We start from the raw sequence: 10,039 nt of genomic DNA, 5'->3' as shown, positions 1-10,039 counted from the left end.
CATCTCTGAGGAATTTGGAGGGGATGTTGTCATGGCCAGTGGCCTTGTTAGGTTGGAGGGCACTCAGTTTTTTGAGTACCTCATCGGTTGTTACCATTTCTAGTTTGAAGTCGTCTTTGCGGACCCCTAGTTTTTTGTAGTATGCTATATGCTATACTATGTGTTCTACCCCATAATGCCCTGAGTGGGAGGGTAGTTTGTTTACCAGTGTTGTGGCTATGTTTGTGAAGAAGATGTTTAAGTAATTGGCTACATCCAGTTTGTCTGTGATGAGAGTGTTTTCTGTCTTTATGTTTATGTTTGAGAATCTGGTTTTAAGTTTTTTACTGCAGCCTACAGTAGTTTATTATTGAGTAATTTCCAAAGTTCACATGGTTTGTTTTTGTTTTCCTCAGTTTTGTCATTGATGACATTTTTTGTGCGGTTTTGATCATGGTGTTTACGTCATTTCTTAGTCTGTTTCTTTGAATTTTTAGTTCATCCACGTGGGCTTGGAGTTCACTGTTTGAGCTTTTGGAAAGCTTTGTCTGACTTTTATGAAGTTCCGAGCATTTTTTGTCTCTTTGTCGATTTTTAACCCTGGTGGTTCTTAGGGGTGCCATGTTGTTGAGTATTGTTGTGAATTTGGTTTTGAAACCAAGCCATGTTTCTTCAACCTGTGTACCACTGAGTTCATCTGACCAGTCCATGCTCTCCAGTTCTTGGTTAAAGGCCTCTCTAGAGTAGGTTTTGAGGTCTCTAGATGTGACTGTTTTGTGACAGCCGGCCTTCTGTTTTAGCTTTTTGCGGGTACAGAAAATCATATAATGATCACTTAACCCGCATGCTATCACCCCTTTATTGGAGATCATGGACTTGTCAGAGGTCAAAATGAGGTCAATGGTGGTTTGTGTTGAATCACATACCCTTGTGGGTAGGGTGATTAGCTGGCTGAGGCCGTGCAGATCACAAAACCTACTGAAGGCCTTGAAGACGGGTGCTGCTTTACGCAGCATATCCGTGTTCCAGTCCCCAATAAGAATTTCTACACCCTCCACACCCCCGCTAAACACCCATCAAGTGTGTCATAGAAGCCACTCTGTTCTGGCGGTCTATAGATTGTGCCTACTAGTATATGTAAGGTGATGTGTCACTGTCCTGAAAGCTATCATTGTCCTAAAATGTGTTGAATGTATTGTGCTTCATGTTAATTTAGAGCCAAACAAGTTCATACACCACCTTCCGCTGACATAATTTACATTACATTAGCTGACATCAGCTGATACACTAGCAGAGTTCCTCTCCCATTCTACAGATGCTGAGATGATTGTCTCAGGTGATTTTAATGTTAATTGGTTAAGTAATGCCTCCAATTATTTTAAGGAGGTCAGTTGTAACTTAAATTTGTTCCAACTGGTCACTGACTGAACCCACCAGGGCAAACCTGAAAAACCTGGCTAAATCCATCTTAATTGATTTGATTTTCTCATATAGGTGTGTTATAATGTCTGCTTGTGGATTATTTGAGTTGGGAATCAGTGATGACTGCCCCACAGCATGTATCAGATACTCAGGGCTACAGAAAACAGTGATGACTCCCCCACAGCATGTATCAGCCACATGTCAAATCAAACTACTATTTGAATTTAATCTTTAATCTTCTACTCTACGATTACCCTGCCCATACCTGTACCTCCCCATGCTGCTATGACACCTGAATTTCCCCAAGTGGATCAATAAAGGAATATCTTATCATTAGTTCATCACAGATCCTTAAAAATTCTGGAAGACGGTACATTTATATAAGAGCAAGATTACTACTTCTTTACCTACACATGTATAATTTAATGGTTTAAATATGTGAGCAGAAAGAGATTTGTCTGGTCTTTACACTTTGTTGAAGCTGGTAATTTGTAATAATTACACAGAGCCCCCTAGTGGTGGTCATGAGCTGGTGCATGCTGTGAGGCACGCTTCAGTTTTCCCTGCAGCCTCTCTCTTCCAGTGTTTTTTTTGAAGGGTTAACAACACTAATACTAGACCAGGAAATCAACTGAAGGATACACTGGATTTTTCTCAGGATAGCTGCTCCATTAAGTACAAAACAACATGTCTTTACTATTTCATTGTTGTCCAACGGCTTCTCTGTTACAGTGGGTGACAATATTGTCACAAGGAAAGATGAAATTACATACCTGGGTTCCATCCTAGAGGAAAATCTTTCCTGTGACAAAATGGCAACCAATGTAATCAAAAACGAATAAGATTCTTATACCGGATCTCCTCTCTGGTAAACAAGAATACCCTGAAGACTCTAACAGGAGCACTCATTCAAGGGTACTAGGACTATGCTTGCACCTCATGGTACCAAAGCACCTCAAAGGCCCTAAAAACAAGACTACAAACATCACAAAACAAACTGGTCAGACTACTGCTTGACCTTACTCCTAGAACCCACCTCACCCCTGCCCATTTTGACATCCTAGGATGGCTTATAGTAGACGACAGAGTACAGCAACTTGCAATGGGACTGGTACAAGATACACTACACCACTAAGATACCCATGTACATGTCGAAATACTTCCCACAGGTCAGTGAATTCCACGACCACAACACCAGAGGGAGTTCCACAAATCATGTTCAACCCAGATTTGGCTCAAACAAGGGACTAAACACGTTTAGCAATTATGCCACAACAATGTGGAACGCCCTACCCACAGCAGTAAAATAATGTGAATCCCTACCCTCCTTCAAAACCGCTCTCAAAGAGCACCTACGGGTGGCTGCAATTAGAAACGGGCCCCGGTAAATGTGCAAACCCCCCCCTATACTCACCCACCCAACCCCCTCCAATGTCCACAGTTTCTTCCCCTTCGAATGTATATGTTTTATGATCTCTTTCTCGTAAACAGTACTGTATATTTGTATGTCTTGCATGTCATAAATGTCTTGATGAAACAGTACTGTATATCTGTATGTCATGTATGTCATAATGTGATAGTATCAAATGGAGGGACTCTGCCCTAGCCAAGTTTAACCGTTCTCACGATAAGGCTGACTTTGATCACTTAAAAAAACTCAGGAACCAGACTCAGGAAAAGATCAGCATAGCTAAGAGAGAATACTTTGCAGAAACCATCAAGGAGAATAGCAATGACCCAACTAAACTGTGGAAAACCCTCAAGCAGCTAGGCTGTGGGGGCGATGCCAACCAAAGGACTACTGAGTCCATCATAGGCCTGTCCACAGACAAGGGAATGGAGTTTGATAAAAAGAATGTAGCCACAATCTTTAATAACTTCTTTACATCGGTAGCAGCAGGGCCGCCTGGGAGAAATGCGAGGCCCTGTGCGAGATTTAACCCGAGCCCCCCCCCCCCCACAAAAGGTTTAAAAAAAAAATAAAAAAAAAAAATATATATATATATATATATATATATATATTTTTTTTTTTTTTTTATACAGTCAACATATTCTTAAATAATAGCGCTGCCCGAGGCGGGGCATGATACAGTCAACATATAGCAAAAGAGAGAGCGAGAGAGAGCTCCCGTTCTACAGTCAATATACAGTGTACAGAGAGAGAGAGAGAGAGACACATTGGAAAGAAATTGAAATGCTATTTGGCCCTAAACAGAGAGTACACAGTGGCAGAATACCTGAGCACTGTGACTGAAGATCCTTGAGCACAGCCTAGCCATCGAGAAAGGCCGCCATAGGCAGACTGTGTGTGTTAGAAAGAGAGAGAGAGAGAGAGAGAGAGAACATGTGTGTTTGTCATGTGTGTGTGTGTTAGAGAGAGACTAGAGCATGTATGAGAGATTCAAAAGGACAAATATCAACACTTAAATCCAAGAGAGAGAGAGAGAGAGAGAGAGAGACACATTGGAAAGAAATTGAAATGCTATTTGGCCCTAAACAGAGAGTACACAGTGGCAGAATACCTGAGCACTGTGACTGAAGATCCTTGAGCACAGCCTAGCCATCGAGAAAGGCCGCCATAGGCAGACTGTGTGTTAGAAAGAGAGAGAGAGAGAGAGAGAACATGTGTGTTTGTCATGTGTGTGTGTTTTAGAGAGAGACTAGAGCATGTATGAGAGATCCAAAAGGACAAAGATCAACACTTAAATCCAACAAGAAGAGGGTCTATACCAGAGAAACCAAAGCAGCAAGGAGCCAATGGCCGACATCAGCTAAATAGGCTAGCCAGGTACAGTGACACCAGGCCACACACAGCTTTGGCCAACGGCCCAACGCTACCCAAGCTACACAAGCGACCAAGACATTCACACACAGCACATGTCGTATCTCCAAATGTTGTGAAGTAGCATATGTTTTGCCTGGAAAAAAACATCGTTATTAACAAAACATTCGGGAGGGGAAGGAAGGAAGAGTGGGGTAATGTCATGACATTTTCATTAATCTTACAAAAGGAACGCAGGGCGAAAGGCCGCAACACAGGTCTCCACGTTGACGAAAGGCCTCTCGCTGGCGGGACAAAATAAGCCAGAACCCCCTGCTATTCTCACGGCTAATGTCAATGGTCGACTCGTAGCACAAGCTAACAGCTAACTCTAGCCTAGGCTAACTGATGGCATCAAAGTAACGTGCGCAGCCGGCAGCTAGCCGGCAGCTAGCTACGACGTTAGCTGCTGGCTGCGCACGTTACTTTGATGCTATCAGTTAGCCAGTTAGCTCAACCCGGCTATCGCTAACCATGAGCTAACGCACTACCACTGAAACTACAACATGAGAAAAGCAATACAGGCGCTGACACCAGGCACACACCGTTAGCTACTAGTAGTACTATATTAGCTAGTCGACCAGTTTGGCTCCAGAGAGAGAGAAAGAGAGCATAGGTCCACGGCGGGAATATAATCATAGGTTGACTCACCATAACGCAGTATCAATCCGGCGCCAATGGTAAAGTTGGAAGGAGACTTTCTTGGCCCACGGTGTAATTTCTTCTGATCCATGCGGCTTTTGAAAAGACATCCACTCGCCTCGCTCCTCTGAATAGCACTGAATTATCTACCTCGTGTCGTGTCTTCTTCTTCTATTTGGTATTACGGCGGACGGGCCGGAAACACTATCCTAAAATCTGTAGAGCAGCAAATCCGCAGAAACCGGAAAACTGCAGTCTGCAGAGCCGCAGAGGCAGGAAGTCAGACACATTCTACAAACGTGTCTAATGTGAAATATATAAGCATATAAGCAAAACTAGATTTTAGGTCTGTGATGAAAAAGGGCCTCGCGGGAAGGGGGGCCTCGCAAAAAAAATAAAAAAAAATAATAAAAAAAATAAATAAAAACTATTTTTTTTTAATTTTTATTTTTTTATTATTTTGCGAGGCCCCCCTTCCCGCGAGGCCCTGTGCGACCGCACTGCTCGCACACCCCCTGAGGCGGCCCTGGGTAGCAGGTAAGCTTGTCTCTAACCTACCTCCCAAGACAGAGCAGTTTGGTGATGACTTTGTTTCCAACTACTATAGCCAACGAGGGGTTAAGGCAAACTCGTTCTCCTTAAGCAAGGTGTCAGGAGTCAAAGTGGCTGCGATGCTGGGTGAGCTCAAAATCAAGAAGGCCACAGGTGTAGATGGCATCAGTGCCAGGTTTCTGAGGGATGCAGCCGGAGTTATAGCTCCATCAGTAACCCATATTATTAACCTCTCCCTGGACCTAGGCAAAGTACCCACCGACTTCAAGAATGCCAAAGTCATCCCTATATATAAAAAAGGGAGCAAATCTGACCCCAGCAATTATAGACCAGTTTCAATTTTAAGTGTGTTATCCAAAGTCCTAGAGAAGATAGTCCATGAACAAGTCCAGGAATATGCAAGCAGCCATGACCTCCTGTATGACCTCCAATCCGGCTTTAGGAAGTCCTACTCTACTGAAACATGTCTTCTTTATCTTACAGACAGTATCAGGAGGGAGATAGATTCAGGTAAGCTGTGTGGGCTAGTTCTTCTAGACCTACAGAAGGCTTTCGACACACAGAACCATGACATTCTGCTCTCCAAGCTTAAGGCCTTGGGTATGTCTGAGACAGTGGTCAGATGGTTCTCTTCCTACCTTACTGATACGGTGCAGCGGGTTGAGGTCAGTGGCACTATGTCAGAGGCCAAGCCCATTGTATGTGGGGTCCCACAAGGAAGCGTGCTAGGACCTCTCCTTTTTTTACTGTACATAAATGACATGTCAGCAGCATGCTCATGTAACTTGTTTTTATTTGCAGACGACTCAGCCCTGCTAGTCTCACACAAGGATCAGAACACACTAGAACAGATGCTAGTAAGTAAGTAAGTAAGTATTTATAAAGCACCTTTCATACATGTCATGTAGCTCAAAGTGCTGTACACAAATATAGGCATATATAACGATAAAAGCAATAAAGTCACAGTGATCAGTTAAGATCAATGTTTAAAAAAAAAAAAAAAAAAAAAAAATAATAATAATAATAATAATAATAATAATAATAATAATAATAATAATAATAATAATAATAATAATAATAATAATAATAATAATAATAGTAACGTAAAAATGAAAATAACGTAAAAACAGTCATTTGCTTACCAGTTTGGGAGAACAGGTCCGCACAAACATGTCCGCTCAGTAGCAAACGGAAGTGCACTAAACCAATGCACTTGTATGGTAGGTAGCAATGTTTAGCTCTTATAACGCTAGTGTAGTTACGTTTTTATCAGTGGTCATAGTTGGGTCCATAGTGCTTTACCAAGTCCCATGGATCCATCAGTGGCCGTGTATTGTGTGCGTATGTACCCGTTCCCTCATGTGGTCAGTGGCCAGAGTTGGGTCCACAGGACTTATCCAAGCCCCATGGACCCATCAGTGGCCGCGTCTTGTGTGCGTATGTACCCGTTCCCTCATCTAAAGAGTTGGGTCCACAAGACTTTTCCAAGCCTTACGGATCCATCAGTGGTCGTGTATTGTGTGCGTATGTACCCGTTCCTTCATCTAAAAAGTTGGGTCCACAAGGCTTATCCTAGCCTCATGGATCCATCAGGTTTTTCCAAGCCATAACTATTTGTAAGCTAGACTGTATAGGTACGTTTTTAATTTTCCTTTAAAAATGTGTATGGAGCTGGCGTTTCTGATGTGTGTTGGTAGTGTGTTCCATAGTTTTGGGGCATAGTTGGCAAATGCCATACTTCCTATCCTCTTTTGGTTTCTGGGCGTGTCTAGTAAACCTGTAGTGGATGACCGTAGCGTTCTTGAGGGCAGATAACTAACTAGGGAATTTGCTATGTATTTTGGGCCTTGCTCATTAAGAGCTTTATATGTTAGGAAAAGGACCTTAAAATCAATTCTATGAGTTATTGGAAGCCAGTGCAGAGTGGCCAGGACTGGAGTGATATGTTCTCTTCTCCTTGTATGAGTTAGTAATCGAGCTGCAGAGTTTTGGATAAGCTGAAGCTTCCCAATGGTTGCTTTGGGAAGACCAGTGAACAGTGCATTACAATAGTCAAGCCGACTTGATACAAAAGCATGAATAAGTTTCTCTGCATCCTTTTTATTTTTACGAAAGGTCTTACTTTCGCTATGTTTCTTAGGTGGAAAAAAGTACCCTGGAGTTACCCATATTTTCTGAGATCATTTTGGAAAAATATTCCTTTCTCGCAAGTTGTATTGCCTTATTGTATGCGCCCATGGCGTCTTTGTATAAATTAAAGTGAGCTGTGAGTTTGAATTTCCTCCATTTTCGCTCGGCTATCCTACATTTTCTCTTGTTATCTTTAACATTGGTTTTATTTAACCATGGAGAGATTCTATCAGTTTTTACCTTTTTAACCTTCAGAGGGGCAACAGTATCTAACACTGTTGACAAGGTGCTGTGGAAGTTTTGCACTTTCTGATTTAAGGAGGATTCACTGCATTGGTCATATGATTTCATCATACTAGAGAATTTTGCTTCAGCTCTAGCGTCCAGAAGCCTTCTGTGAACTAGGAATTCGCTTCTGGTCTTATGTAATATTAGGCTTGTACCATAGAACACACAATAATGGTCAGAAATTGGAATTTGTTTTACTGATACATTCTCAATGTTTAGCCCTGTTGTTATTAGTAGGTCCAGAGTGTTGCCATGTTGGTGGGTGGCCTCGTGAACATGTTGCATCAGTCCAAAACTGTCCAGTAGGTTCAGAAACTCACAACCCCTGGGGTCATCCTTTTTGTTGATATGAATGTTTAGATCTCCATTAAGAATGATTCTATCATACCTGGTAATGCAGATCGATATGAGTTCTGAAAATTCCTGTATGAAGAGTGGCGAGTACCTTGGTGGTCGATACAATGTCACACATATTACTGGCATTTCTGTTTTCAATACAATAGCAAGGTATTCAAATGATAAAAATGTTCCCAGGTCAATATCATTGCACACAAATTGAGTGGAGATGATTGCTGCTATTCCGCCTCCCCTCCCACTCTGTCTGTTTGATTGATAGAATTAAAAATTGGAAGGGCAGGTCTCAATCAGTGTTGCTACACCAGTGATATTGTCTAACCATGTCTCTACTAAAAACATACAATGTACACCATGTATTTTTTTGTAGCTTAGGCTGCTTCTGTATATAGTCTACAGAGCTAGATATGGTTGGTTGTCAGGCCAGTGATGCTACACTTTGTATGACGTTATGTATTAGCACATTTACCCCTGATATGTTTGGATGGATGCCATCGGGTCTGTAATGGTCTTTCCTGGACCAGAGCAGATCAAAGTTATTTATATAGCAAAGTCCTATAGTAGTACAGTAGGTCTGTAGCCATTTGTGCAACCAGAACAGACGGCTAAATCGCTCAGATCCACGACCTATGGATGGAATGGGGCCAGACACAATGCATATTTTACCCAGGCTTTCAATAGTGAGTATTAGTGATTCAAAGTCAGATTGGAGTTTAACGGATTGTCTAGCCATTACGTCATTTGCTCCGATATGAATGATAACGGTGTGGGCGGACGGATATCTGTCGATGATTTCGGGAGTACACTCAAGTAAGTCAGTAACTTTTAAACCGGAAAAACAATACGTAATGCCGTGTGGTATTTGCAAAAACCTGGTGATGGAATCTCCGATGAGTAGGATCTCTGGCTGTTCATTGATGCATTCCCCGTCGTAGATGGCCAGGTTTCTATGGTGAAAAGCCGCAGGAGTAGCGTCTGCATTGTTGGCGGGGTTTGATGGTTGGTCGGGCAGCAGCGCCGTGTGGAGGGGCTCGTTCACAGCGGCATTTCCATCGATGACACTCGCCGTTTGAATGATCATACTGGCATGGGCTGCAGAGCACCGCAGACGAGGACGTTTAAACTTTGGGGAGTCGGACCCATCGCGTGAGTCTGGGGAGTTTGGCGATGCGAGAGCAAACAGGGCAGAGCGCTTTCTGCTCTGGGTTGCAGATATATTTCCATGGTTGAGTTGTGAGCTGGAGAGGGCCGCCGTCCTGGTAGCTTTGCTTGGAGCCTGGCTAGTAGCTAGGCTAGTAGCTAGCATCGGATAGTCTTTGAGCAAAGCTACATTACTAGCAGCAGGAGACGGAAACGAGGGAGAGCCTAGGAGGCTGGGATCATTACAAAGAGGATTGAATCGGTTTGATAGTTGAGGTGAATCAACGGGATCATATAGAGGAAGGGAGAGCTTCCTTCGGCCCCTCACCACTGTCGCCCAGGAGGGACTACCTGCGTCCGCTTGTTCCATGCTAGCCAGCCTGGACATGAGCTCCGTTTGACGCTTGAGAAGATCCATTACTAGTATCTCGATGGTCTTCAGTTCCGTTCGCATTTCTGCGACATCTGACGTTGGAGCCATTTCCTCTGGGGAGTTTAGCACTGTGAGTACTGTAGCGTGTAGCTGTAGCTATGGCAACAACAAGCTCCGATAGCTTAGGTCACGTCCAGTAAAAAGTCACATAAAACCAATAAATCCAACAGCATAAACGATAAGAGCAAAAGTCACAGTGATCAGTTAAGATCACTGGTTAAAAAATGGTAGAAAGAAAGAAAACAGTCTAAAGTTTGAAAGTTTGGGAGGTCCGCAAA

This window comes from Notolepis coatsorum, assembly GCF_963971535.1.
Source record: "Notolepis coatsorum genome assembly, chromosome: 2".
NCBI classification, from domain to species: domain Eukaryota; kingdom Metazoa; phylum Chordata; class Actinopteri; order Aulopiformes; family Paralepididae; genus Notolepis; species Notolepis coatsorum.
Note: the sequence above shows the minus strand (reverse complement) of the source record.